This window comes from Triticum aestivum, chromosome 4D, assembly GCF_018294505.1.
Source record: "Triticum aestivum cultivar Chinese Spring chromosome 4D, IWGSC CS RefSeq v2.1, whole genome shotgun sequence".
Taxonomy (NCBI): Eukaryota; Viridiplantae; Streptophyta; class Magnoliopsida; order Poales; family Poaceae; genus Triticum; species Triticum aestivum.
In genome coordinates this window covers 503860601-503874944 of record NC_057805.1, presented here as the reverse complement: position 1 = coordinate 503874944, position 14344 = coordinate 503860601, and the positions used below count along the sequence as shown (strand labels likewise).

At 44.4% G+C, this 14344-nt stretch overlaps 1 non-coding gene and 1 pseudogene across 1 annotated transcript; one reads left to right on the top strand and one right to left on the bottom strand.

Moving 5' to 3' along the window:
* The first annotated feature begins 4749 nt into the window (after window positions 1-4749).
* On the top strand, window positions 4750-4843 carry LOC123100918 (small nucleolar RNA Z101). Its single transcript, XR_006448530.1, has one exon. It is a non-coding gene; the product is annotated as a small nucleolar RNA Z101 (small nucleolar RNA).
* A 3652-nt stretch (window positions 4844-8495) lies between these two features.
* LOC123097175 (protein ACCELERATED CELL DEATH 6-like) lies at window positions 8496-13801 on the bottom strand (annotated as a pseudogene).
* Between the last annotated feature and the right edge of the window lie 543 nt (window positions 13802-14344).

Genomic DNA, 14344 nt, shown 5'->3' with positions numbered 1-14344 from the left:
GTCGCGTGTCGGGGCACGCCCGCGTGAGCCATAAATCGATCTGTTCTGCCCTGCTCTACTGTCCAAGTTTTGCCGCAGGTCATATGTATGTCCCCGAGCTGTTTTCTCTATGCCTTTACGGCGAGGTAGGACGGGCTGGTGTTCGGCTTGAGATGCCGCTTTATCCCGGCCACGTGGTTGTCGCTCAGCCGCATTACGCACTGATGGTATGGGCTCCAACGCCTCGTCATCGAATTGGGGTAACAATTTGCGCTTCGGGTAACTTTTGGTTGGGCGTTCGAGGCCGTATTCCTCGGCTGCCATATGCAACATAACCACAAGAAAATTAAACCAATCATAGCAATTCACCAATTACCGATAGGACAACGAAAATCTACTCAGACATCATAGGATGGCAACACATCATTGGATAATAATATGAAGCATAAAGCACCATGTTCAAGTAGAGGGTACAACGGGTTGCGGGAGAGTGGACCACTATAGATAGATGGGGGAAGGTGATGGAGATGTTGGTGAAGATCGCGGTGATGATGATGGCCTCGGCCGCGTTCCGGTGCCACCGGGAGAGAGGGGGGGGGAGACCCCCCTTCTTCTTATTCTTCCTTGACCTTCTCCCTAGATGGGAGAAGGGTTTCCCCTCTGGTCCATGGCCTCCATGGCATGGGAGGGGCGAGAGCCCCTCCGAGATTGGATCTGTCTTTCTCTGTTTCTGCGCTCCAGATTCTGCCCTTTCACCGTTTCTTTTAAAACCGGAGATCTGTAACTCCGATTGGGCTGAATTTTGGACGCGATCTCTATCCGAATATTAGCTTTCTTGCGGCGAAAGAAGGGCACCAACCGCCTTACGGGGTGTCCACGAGGGTCAGGGGCGCGCCAGATGCCTCGTGGCCCCCTCGGGCGTCGTATCGCGTTGATTCTTCTTCCCAAAAATCACATATATTCCAAAAAAATCTCCGTCAGTTTTTATCCCGTTTGGACTCCGTTTGATATGGATTTTCTGCGAAACAAAAAACATGCAACAAATAGGAACTGGCACTGGGCACTGGATCAATATGTTAGTACCAAAAATAGAATAAAAAGTTGCCAAAAGTATATGAAAGTTGTATAATATTGGCATGGAAGAATAAAAAATTATAGATACGACGGAGACGTATCACCAGGACATTAGTCCATCTGTCGTTGAGCAGGTCTTGATCAGCTTGAAGCTGCTGCTGCTTCTTTTTCAGGCTCCTTGTAGTGGCTATTAGCCGGCGCTTAAAGCGCTCGTGCTTGAGAGGTTCCTCAGGCACGATGAAATCCTCGTTGCCAAGGCTCACCTCATCCTCGGAGAGTGGAAGATAATTACTGTCCTCCGAGTCTTTGTTTATGGCCTATTCATCAGGGCTGACTCGCCCGTCCTCCCGTTCGTCCTGTTCGGAGGTTGGCTCAACGAGGTGTTCGTTTTCTTCGGCGTCGTCTAGAGTATTGTTTTCTCGCGTGCCGGTATCGCTATCTTTTCCACGGCGTGACTTAGAGCGGCGCCATTGCCGTCGACGTTTTGGCTGCATCTCAGGAGGTTTATCCTCGACTGGATCCTTGTTATCGCCATTATTCTCTTTAGGTTTATCCACCATGTACACGTGATACGAAGAAGTGGCCGTCCAGCTCCCGGTAAACGGCGGGTTTTGGCCCTGCTCCTCTTCGGCATCGTCGTCCATACCGTCGATGTCTTCGGAGCCGTAAACGAGCATGTCGGTTAAGTCTTCGACAATGGCTATGAAGTGGGCGGTGGGTGGGAATTGAAATTCTCCGTCATCAGCCTCCCGTTCGAACCGGATATAATTCGGCTGTGAGTCCCCCGCTAAGGAGAGTGTTTTTAATGAGTTAAGCACATCACCTAAAGGTGAGTGCCGGAAGATGTCTGCGGCGCCGCATTCGACGATCGGCGCCCGATCAGGATTGATGGCCGCGGACGCACATGGTTCGGAACCTATGGCCGGAGATGGATCCGAGGTTCCGGTGACGCAGATCCCGCTCGAGGTTGGGTCTGTGTGGGGCTCCAACGCCGCTGAGTCTGCAGCTTCCTTGGCGGGGTTGAGCTTCCTGTCCTCGGAGGGCGCAATCTGCTCCGGATCTAGGGCCGGAGCGCTTACAGGTGCTATCTCCTGGGTATGGTCCGATGACAGATTTAGGTCATGTTCATCACGGTGGCAGGGAGCAGCTGCCGTGGGTTCGAATCCATCAAAGATCAAGTCTCCGCGGATGTCAGCGACGCAGTTCAAGCTTCCAAATCTGACCTGATGGCCAGGGGCGTAGCTGTCGATCTGCTCTAGACGGCCAAGCGAGTTGGCCCGCAGTGCGAAGCCGCCGAATATGAAGATCTGTCTGGGGAGGAAGACTTCCTCCTGGACAACGTTGTTGTAGACAATTGACGGGGCATCAAACCTCTTGAAGACGACACAACGGAACTCTCAATGAAAGCACCAATGTCGGTGTCAGAACCGGCGGATCTCGGGTAGGGGGTCCCAAACTATGCGTCTAAGGTTGATGGTAACAGGAGACGGGGGGACACAATATTTAACCAGGTTCGGGCCCTCTCTGCGGAGGTAATACCCTACTTCCTGCTTGATTGATCTTGATGAATATGAGTATTACAAGAGTTGATCTACCTCGAGATCGTAATGGCTAAAACCCTAAAAGTCTAGCCTGTATGACTATGATTGTGATTATTATCGCCTCTACGGACTAAGCCCTCCAGTTTATATAGACACCGGAGGGGACTAGAGTTGTACAAAGTCAGTTACAGAGAAGGGAATCTTCATATCAGGGCACCAAGCTTGCCTTCCACGCCACGGAGAGTCCCATCCGGACACAGGAGAGAGTCTTCTATCTTGTATCTTCACGGCCCAACAGTTCGGCCCATGCTACACAGTCCGGACGCCCGGGGACCCCCTAATCCAGGACTCCCTCAACGGGATTGGCCAATAAGGTGAGATCGATCCGTGGTCCCGAAGCTAAACAAACAACAGTCTCGTGAAGCTAAATGTTTGGTTGGACCAACGGTCATGATTGACTTGAGAGAAGATGAATCCATGGGATGTGGCGATCGGCCAATGAGGTGCAATGGATCCGTGGGAGCAGCGAGCGAAACATCCAATCCAATCCCGTCCACGTCCAGATCATCCTCCTCCCCGAAGCAGATGAACCAACCGGTCCCAAACCCTCCTCCCACATCTCATCGGTGCCGCCACACACCGCCCCGCCCTCCTCGTACGTACCTCCTCTGTGAAGGTGGGATCGGCTTGAGGGGGGCAATTGATCCATGGGAGGATTTTGCGCAATCCCCGCGCGCGCTCTGCTCCCAATCCTCGTCGCGGGGTTGCTGTGCCAAATCCCACACCCACACCAACCCTAGCCGGCACACCTCTCCTTCCTCCCTCGCTCGACATCATAGCCGTTGTACCCACTTCCTCCTCCCTGCTCATCCGGATAGCTGCCGGCCGCCGCATCCCATCTCCCCCTTCCTCCTCCTTCCCTTTGGCGCCCCTCGCCCTCGTCCTCGGACAGGGGGGCTCCCGCATGGACGGCCGGGTCTTCAAACCGGGGGTAGAGGAGCAGGGAGTATGTAGTTGTTTTGCTATGGTGATTTGCACCAGTGGATGGTATAGTGGTGATGCATTGCTGCCTCTTAAAGAGGCATTCCTGCTGCTTAGTTGTTTTGCTGCTGCAGCAATGCTTGGTCTTCTGATGTGAATTCTCCCTGGTGGTTGGTTAATTTGGTCAATATCGTTGTTGTCCTATGAAATGTTAGTCTCCATTTGCTTGGTTAGATCAATCTATGGATTTTTCAGCAAGCACAACACTATGTAAACTATATGACACCATGTGTGTTGCCGCATGAATTGTTTGCAATGTATTTGGATATATAAGATTATTATAGCCTGCAACATAGGATGTAAAAAACAACCTCGTCCGTTAAAATGGTTGACAATATAAAATGAGCGAGAGGTGGTTCCTTGCTTTGCCAGATTTACAAGCAATTTATTGCACTTGACTTATTTTTACACATTTCATTTTGAAATCCAGGATTGTGATGTGTTAAACTGTTGTTTTGATTTGATGCGTGTGTTGTGCTTCATATGCACGGCAGTGCCACTCTAGTGCCATCGAGATTGACGATGAAGATGTTGCCCTCAAAAGTATCAAGGTGTCAGAAATAAAATTTTAAACCAGACCAGAAATATTTGATCTTTGAAATCTACACACAACGAAATCATCTTAGTAATGGGCCTCAACTATAACGAATTATTTGTTGGGCTGATAGGTGTGGAAACCACTAGGACTCGCCCCTGTTGGTTCTTTCTAAGTCTGTAGGTTTTCCTCGGTCGGTCTTATTGCTGTATCATAGTAAGATCATTGTCGATCCAGATGAGTGGGCACAAAGATTTGTGGGTAATTTGTGTTAGGGTCGACTTTATGATATCACACTCTCTTCACCTCGGAGATCTGATGCACCCTTGATAATACTCTTGCATCACGTTCTTTCTTTCTTTCTTTCTGTTTTTCTCTTCCTATTTTTGATTCCTTAGAAGAGGTCGCAGGTATTTTGTTGATTGACTGTATGATGCCCAATGAATCATGTATTAGCTTTTTCCTGATCATATTCCCTACTGAGTTATGTTATTTCATTTCAGACAAGAACCTCTGATTATTTGTTTTCCTTGTTTAATTTGACGGTTCATAACTTTTTTTGTGTGTAAAGGTGTTGTGCAAATGCATACGAGGCACCACGAGTTTATGGGTAATTTGCATCTGAGGCATTTCTTTGCCGTGACTCTTTTTCACCTTGGATCCGATGCATGCCTGCCATAGATGTCTTCTACGTTCGTAGTACCTCTTCCTTTTTCTTTCAAAAATGTTTTGTTTTGGGTTTCCATGTGCTGGAGATGAGTCCCTATTGGTTTGATTGGCTGATATGGTGGCCTAAATACTAAACCAAACCTGATCATCCTCTCTTGGCTAGACTCATGACGTCGTTATTTCCCTTGCTCTGGTTTTGGTACATTTATTCAATCTGACAGGAGGCTTGCTGACTGGATAATTAGCCACCTTGTTGTTGATATTCTCAGCATGTTGGATAAAACTCAAAGCAATGTAAAGTACATTCGTAGAGAACAAAATGTTGTCGCTAACTATTTTACCTAGGAAGTTGGCCAGTTTGACATAAACCAAAGAGAAAAATAGATTTGTTCTTGTTCCATTTTGCTCGAACAAAGTAATTTACAATTTATAATGATATGGAACTCCTAGGTCAGCCTATGGAACTAAGTGATTTAACAATTTATTTGTCTAAAATGAAAGATTGGCCACTTCCTAGATACCTACCATGGTTCCCTGCCTGAATCCCTGAATTTCACATGGATTGGACTTGAGGAATTTTAGTTTAGTCCCTGATTTTCACATTGATTGGATATGATTAAGCGCAGCTCCCAAGCAGATTGTGTTAGTATCTTCGTAAGTTTTCTCTTGTTTAACTCAAAGCTGTCCTTCTGGCTTGCTATTAGACACCCATAACACATTCATGCCAGTAAGTCATAGCGTGACTTTCACTTGCCATCTTTAAAGTGCACGCTAGGTAACTGTGTTGACCTCGGTGCATCAACAAATCCAGCCATTAAACCAAAGTGCCAACAAAAGGATTTTTGGATTGCTGGATGTAAGAGCACTTTTAGTTTTAATTTAATCTAGAAACAAATCATGCGCAAGAAGAACAGACTGCAAATAAAACTAGACGAGTCCATGTCAGATTTAGACAAGTCTATCAAACCAGAAAACAAAGAACACCAACCATACTCTGCAACTTGCGTACCAGTATAGATAAAAAGTCGACTGATCCTACAGAGCAGAAGTAGTAGACAATGAAGTCGTAGATGTAGGCGGAATGGTTGTTGGCGCAGCCCAGACAGGACGACACAACAGTTGTTGCAGTCTATGATGAGCAGCACCGCTAGAATAGTGGGGAACTCAAGCCGTAATGGAAGAGATAGAGCAGTCATGTAAAGTACTTTCCAAAAACCTTAGTCACCCTCTTCCAGTGCAGGAGCTTAGAGGACGACGGTTTCGGAGACCTGCTTTCTCGCTCATTGGTGCACACTGGCGACCGGGATGGGGCAGACTACATCGACAACATAGCAGGAGAAGGAGGCAAAACACTACTCCCTCCGTCCCATAATATAAGAGCGTTTTTGATACTACACTAGTATAAAAAACGCTTTTATATTATGGGACGGAGGGAGTAACTCATAATAAGGTATGTTTGGGGGTGGCGGCCTGTATGTATTTTTATTTATGGAGGAAGAACCGCTACGGTTTAGGCATCCATGACATTCCATATTAAAAACATATTGGACATGCTACAAAAATGAACTGCACCTGCACAAGGCTTGGGGTTGGATTTTGGCGGACCATTCATGCACGACTACGCCCACGTCATGCCTGGGGCGGAGAGGTGAGTGGGTGCATGCGTTCTTCCTTCTCCCTCTTTACCACATACTAGTACGAGAGATCAGACCATCCGACTTTTTAAGTTGGCCTCCCTCCACCTCCACTAGCAATGTGGTACTAAATTGTTGCACTCCTACAATGCATGAACGGGAGCTCCGATACGGCGCTTTATGCGCCGGAACCGATAACTGGTGCCGACTACCACACCTTGTGGGCTGGCCCAGGAACACTCACGGGATTTGTAGCGCGAAAAACCTCCAAAAAAATTGCTCCGACGAAGATTCAAGCTCACACCGATTAATTATAGACCACAGTGCGTAACCACTCGAGCTACTATGAGCTAGTGAATGATAGCAGCGCAAAAAGTTGAAAACATAACCCTGCTATTTCTTGCACACACATTTCAGGAAAAAAACGTGATTTTTTGGAATTTTTTTTGAACAAAATTAAAAGAAAATATGAATTAGTAAAAGGTTCATGTATTAAAAAAATCACAAAATAGAAAAAAGTTCATCGATTTTTACAGAAATTTCATAATTTTTTGAAAAAGTTCATTGATTTAGAAAAAAGTTCATCAATTGTTCATCAAATTGAAAAATGGTTCATCAATTTTCCAAAATAGTTCATGGATTTTCAAAAAAAGTTCATAGATTTTATGAAAATTGTCATTGATTTAGAAACAAAGTTCATTGAAAAATGAAAAAAGTTCATCAATTTTAAAAAAAGTCATCAATTTGAAAAATCAAGTTCATAAACAAGTTTATCAGTTTGAAAAATAAGTTCACAACATTGAATTTTTTTCCATCGATTTGAAAAACAAAGAAGAAGAAAGAAAGAAAAAAGGAAAGAAAACGTAGAAGTAATAAAAGGATGAGAAAGATGGACAATATAAGATGAGGTTGTGTGGCTGTGTGGTTAGTGCGTTGCGCCTCAAAACAGGAAGTCACCGGATCGACTTATCCCGCTCGCATTTTTTTTGCGTTTTTTGAAACAGAGGAAACAAAACTACAGATAAATGGGACAGCCCAGTTAGCGCGGTTGCAGGCGCTGGTTAGGAAAATTGCCTTTAACCGGCGCTGCAAGCGCCAAATAGGGTCTGCCTGCATGAATGGCTCTTTGAGATTTTTTGCAATCATTAGGAATTTAAAGGGCCAAGCCGAATAATTCCAACAGTGTTTGCAAAATCTATCATAAGAAGTTTTTGGAAACAGAAGAAAAAAGAACTACAGATAAATGGGCCAGCCCAGTTAGCGCGACTGCAGGCACTGGTTAGGAAAATTGCCTTTAACCGGCGCTGCAAGCGCCGAATAGGGTTTGCATGCATGAGTGGCTATTTGAGATTTTTGGCAATTATTATGAATTTAAATGGGCCAAGCCGAATAATTCCAACAGCGTTTGCAAATCTATCATAAAAAAATGCACTTCAGTTTATTCAGATCATTCTTTAGATTTCTCTGCTCGAGCAGCTCTATTTCTGGATTCACATATGATCTGATGCATGCAAGTGTGTAAATTAAGAAATAGGTTCATATGGGATTTTTTTGTAAGTGGGATAAAATTGAAGTGACTACATTTTTGTTCTCTTTTATTTTTTGGGGACTATTGGGTTGAAGAATCAACTTAACATTTGGCTCGAACCGTAGAAACCCATTTTGGAAAATCCACACACAAATCTCCCGATAAAGCTGTGCTTTGTGAGACTCGGCCTACGTTCTTTTAGCTAGAGAGATGAAAATATTTAGTTTTTCTTTCGTAACTACAATCCAAACAAGGATGATTTAGCATAGAAAGTTCTATGAATGGATAACAGAGTACATCATACACACGCATTTGCTTCTGGGCAGAGTAGTCTTTCTTTTTCTGCATGGATATCAACCAAATAAGTAATAGGTATTATGTTTAAAAAATATTCACATGGTTACAATTACAACAGTTGTCACACAGAAACTTTAAAACAAATTGGCAAGAAACATGTCCATTTCATAATATCACTCTGATGCCTTTTGCTTAAATCACAGGTGTCGCCATGCATGTTTCTTGCCAGACTATGATTACTATGAGTGGCCAACAAGTAAATAAAATTAATTTAGAGATACTAGATCTTAGTACTGGCAGAATTCCTATTCTAAAACATAACACTAATAAAAGTATAGAAAGTTTCTCAACTAGTGTGGCAGAATAGAGGATTGTTGTTGAAACAATCACCACAATAACCGCAATAAAAGTTATAGCAGCAACTGGTGTAATCATGACATATAGAGCAATTATGAAAGCCACGACCAAGGATCCTAATGCATTCAAAGCCAAAAATATGGATAAATTATACTGTGTGTAGCGCATCAGCAACTCAACTGTAGGTGTTCCAGCAAATGAAAGACTTATGATGGCTACTGTTGAGCACAAAAATGCTAAAGCATTTGCCATCAAGAAGCCTTGAAACTGTTTTGTGCGAGCAAGAGCCGGTGTTCCTTCATCAGCTTTGTAACCCCCAGGCAAGGCAAAAGTAGCACCAAATGCCATCGTTATAACAAGCACTATGCCAAAGCTAAGAAATTGGGTTGAATCTGATACTACTTTAGATCCTTTTTCCTCATTCGCTGCTTGTAATTTGGGATTATGTTCTTCTTCCACATCGTCATCCCGGCGACAAATATCACAAGTAGCATTGGCTGACATTAGTGCTTCTTGTATTAGAATTCGTGAATTCTACAAACAGGATAAAGCATTATTACTTTTCCTATTTTTTGCTCAAAGTCTATGAAATATGTTAGAACAAAGAGGAGGAAATATTACCAGAAAACAATATAGCCCTGTTGGAATTGAGCTAATTGAAACTTCCCGCGGAGTATGCTGCTTGTTGTTTAGTAAATTTAAATCTATGTGTTTGTTCACAAACAAACAAGCAAAAGTCCACAAATTCCCAGTCTCCACAGCTAGGTGTAGAGCAGAGTTGCCTTCATTGTCTTGTGTGTTCAAAATTGACGTGAACATAGGTGTCTGGCAGACGTACCAAACTATATCAAATCTCTTCTTCTTGACGGCAATATGAAGAAAAGTTCTTCCATCAGCATCGCGCAAACTGGCACAACCGGGATACCTTGTGACTAAAATAATGATGGCTGAAAGTCTATTTGACGATGCAGCGATATGTATGGGGAATGACCCTTTTTTATCTGGTTCATATGCTGAAAGTGCATCTGCTTCTAATAGTTGCCTGGTGAGCTCCAACGGAGGTTCTTCTATATTCAGAAGTGTTGTAATATCTTTTCCTTTTATAACTGGCACAGCATATATGGGAAGCATTCCATGTGGGTGACGTTCCAAAACTGATAGCGCAAAATGTAGAGGAGTGTTTCCATATTGATCTCTTTGTTTAGTAAGCTGCGTGTTCCATCCTATTAATAGTTCCACCATATCTGCAAGTTAGCCATGTTTGTGTTAAATAATACTATTGAGAAAATACAAAAACAGCAACAAAATAGCCTTTTGTCCCAACATAGTGGAGAAAATGAAAGTACAAAACTACAACCGTTCAATGGATATGTATGGTAAGAGAGATTTCCATTATTGTGCAGTAGTTGGTGAAATTGATTTCTACTATTAATATGGATAACCTTTGTATTTGGTGAAACATGGTTGGATATTTAACGGCCAGATCATCCGTAGCCAAGGATGGATCTGGGACAGATGTAAATTTATCATAAATACTAGATCGGATTCAGAGAATTTGATATTAATTAGATACAAACTCAGGAGTCAGGACCATATATTGGGTGAAACTTCCCATCGTATATTGGCTGTATAAAACTAATACATTTTAGCTTGGAAATGTATAGCAAAAATCTCACAAAATATATGAAGAAATAAGGGACAATTAAAATTTAAGCATTTGAACTAACCAAAGTATTTTTTTGTCCTTTTAAATACAGAAAATCATAAAAATTCAAGGATCCACCAAGTCGAATTTCTTGTTCTTTTTTATTTTCTATATCAAATACTGGGATATGGGTGTTTGTATGCCTGTACCTTTTTGATATGCTTATGTATGGATTATATGTGCTATATCATTGTTATGTAATAATATATGAATGGTAGAACTTATGTACACTCATGTCCAATCTAGCTAATATATAATGCTAATAATATATGATGTTCAAACATAAACCATGTACTCATGCACAACCAATATTCTTGCTATTAATCTATTATGTACGAACATATGTTATGTACTCATTTATAATATTCATTTTTATGTTTGTTGAAATGTGAATTTGTTTTTGTATATGATTCCATCCAAGGAGAAAGTCTTAATTTACTAGATGGGGAACTTATAATGCATCCCTTCTTATAATTCACCCTGTGTACTCCCTATATTATGGCATATCTTTTCTCGAATGCAATAGCTGCGTATTTTGTATTAAGCTGAAAGATATTTTCTGTATGGTTACAGCCGATATAAGGCATATTTTGTTTAGGCATGTAGATTAGGAATGATATGAATCTAAGAGAGAGAAGCTCAAATTACAATCCTATCAATATTTACATTATTGGGGAATGCATTCGAGAAAATGGTTAGTGAGAGTAATAATTATTAATGTAGGTGATAACTTCATGGTTAACATTCTCAAACTGAGATATCCGAAATCAGCACAGAGTCACCCACAATTCGCTCATGTCATTGACCCATATCACGACACAAATCCACGAAATCAGCACCAGTACTGCATCGGTGACACCCCTTGCTTGCATTCCATGACGAGACCAAACCCTAACGGGAACCCTCGGCCTCCAACCTTGCCGCACGCCTCGGATTGCAGCAAAATCTCCTAACTCAACTGCCACTCGAGACGTTAGATTGGCAGGCGGGCAGAGGAGGGAAGCAAGATGGAGCGGGAGTGAGGCGTCCAGCACGGACCTTGACGATGCGGTGGGGATAGGAGCCGAAGAGTTGCTGGGTATAGGGGTGAAAACGGGATGGGAAAATCCTGTCCCGTTCTGGCGCCATTATCATTTTTATCCCGTTTCTTTTCGTATTTACGTCTCCTGTTTTTTACAGTACGAGAATTTAGCTTTCCGCCCAACAATTTACATGGGCTGAAGCCGATCATCATAATGCGTGGCTTGTCCGCATATTTTTTTTTTTTGAGAATCGTCTATATTTATAAAATGTGTTGGCTTCAACGCACACTAGGTACACGAGGTGGTACTAACCCCCAGACCTTCTGATTGAGCAGTCACGTTAGAGTTGGAGTTATGGGCCGTTTGTTACCTCTTTTCATTTTGTTGCTAATGCTGACGTGGAATATCGCCCAGCAGCCACAGGTTCTCGACCAGCAGCATAGCTTTGGGCATTTCTTTTTTGCTTTTGCAATCTTTTTTTATATACTTGAAGTTTATGACATGTGGTGGGCTATGGTCCGACGAGGCGACAATGAGCATCACACGTCATGACACCGAGTCATCACATAATGAATGTATTAGCGAATCGTTTGAGCAATTTTTGATATCTAATTTATTGGCACCTACCACTCAATTTGTTTCGTAAAAAAATGTTGTACCAGGCGCCAGTCGTGCCATTTATTCATTTGTGAATCAAAGACCATAAACCCTAAAAATTAGGCTTAAAACTACATTTCCTTAGTTTGCGACTACTGCTGTGACCGGTGGCCGTGCTCCAGCCATGGTGAATATCATGTTGACGCCCATTGTATATGGAATCAAAATGCGAAGTCCACACACAAAAAAAGAAGATGGATGGATCGAAAATCATACACCTGTGATCGGCGCAGCAGAGGTTTCTAACGACCCGGCTGTCTCAGGGCCATTCAGTTGCAGCAGTAACGGCCCAGAATGCGACCCATTCCGGCCAGATCGGCCGGGCCAGGTTTGAAGTCAGGCCGAGAATGGCCGTTCGGTTTAGCCTGGGCTGGAAGGAAACCTGGCCCATTTCGATCATCCTATTGCCCCTGACCAGCCCGGAACAAAACTTACAAGGCAAAGGCGAGCAAGAGTGCAAGACTATGGTTAATGGGAGCTCCCAACCGGCGCCTTCTGCACCAGTTAGGAGAACGGGTGCTCACGTACCTCCCGTCATGGGCCGGCTCCGACGACGGATCAAGCTTCGACGACGACCCTCCGATGGCCGACGCCTACACCAAAGGCCAAAGAAGCACCGCTGACCCTAAGGGGAAAGGGGCGGCAAGGAAATGGTGATTTCCTCCGCCCTTTCTCCATTTAATTAAATTCTTAATCGTTTGTTTAGTGTATTGTCCGAGTGAAACTGCATCTTTTGGCTGTCCATCAATATTTTATGCTAGAATTACGCTCGAATTAATTAGATTTGGTGCTAGTTCGTTGATCTACTTTAGTTTATTTTCATACGTGCACGTGTTGCATGGATATGAGGAGTCGGATTTAAGATACACGGGTGGCGGACGCACCAAAATGAGGAGTGCCTGCGGACGCGAAAACGCATCCGCGTGTGTTTGAGGGGCCGGATTTGATGTCTTCGACTATAGATGCTCTAACATCTCACACTCAATTATAATTAGATCAAGAGCAAATATGTCACGTGCAATTTAGATCCATACGAGCACTCTGTTATAGTGTGTATGTATGTGTAACAAGCCGCGCAATTTCATATCATGTAGGAGTACGTACCTTTATTCCGAAGAACCGCAGCATGCAAAGCATTTTGTCCCCCAGGTCCAGAATAGGACAGCTGGTTGTCTCTCTCGTACAGCTTCTGCGCCATGCCGTACCGGCACAGCGAGACGGCGAGGAACAGCGGCGAGGCGGCGCTGACAAGATGGTGACGGGCCAGGCACGGGTCCGCCGTCATCAGCACGTCCACCGCGCTGGCGTGGTCTCCGCGGATCGCCTCGTGCAACGCCGTCTCCCCGACCCCGTTCTGCGTCCTCAGGATCGTCTCCACCCTGCTCGTCCCGTCCGCTCTGGCCAGCTCGATGAGGAGGGAGAGCATCTGGGAGTTGCCCGCCCTGGCGGCGCGGTGCAGCGGCGTGCTTCCCCCCGTGTTGCGTGCGCCCAGGAGGTGCCCGGCCTTGCCGTAGATCACCTTGGCGCTCTCCAGGTACCTGTCGCCGTCCCCGGAGGCTGCTACTGCGTGGAGCGCAGAGTCGCCGTCCGGGGTGACGCCTTGCAGGATTGCGGAGCTCACTGTAGAGTGGTGGTCGATGTTGACGACGATGCCGGCGGCGGTGGCGGTGGCTGGAGATGCAACTTGATCTTCCCCGCCAAGAAGGCGCCTCAGGTGCTTGTGATCGCCGTTGTTTACCGCCATGAGAAGCTCGGGATTCATGGCGGTGTATGTATGTACGTAGCTGCGTTTTCAACGGCAGCCAGGCTGCTTATATACACGGACCACCGAAAGCATGTGTGTGTGCACGAGTATTTCGTATCTTGGGTTGCTCCAACTTGAAGTAAGGAATTATTGTAATATATTGATGGTGCAGATAATTTACTGCAGTATCGTCACTGTGATCTTTTGTTTTTTTAGGGTTTTCTTTGGGGTTGCATCGAAGACAAGCAATACTACCTTATTTGCATCACGCAACACGCAAGGAATGGGCAGTTGGAATAATTATGCCGCCGAAAGCATGTGTGCACGAGTTGACTCCTTATTGGTGCATAGAATTTACTGCAGTATCACATTACTATTTTGGGTTGCATATGCAATAGTATACCTTTTATTTGCATCAGGCAACACGCAAGGAACGGGCCATAGCCGTTTCCTATAGGATCTGTCTTTTGAGTCAGGTGATTGGGATTTTTTTCCCGGCAAGGGTGTCTAGGATGGGTTTTGCTAGACGTACGTAGCTTTACATAAGTATACGGGCTGATT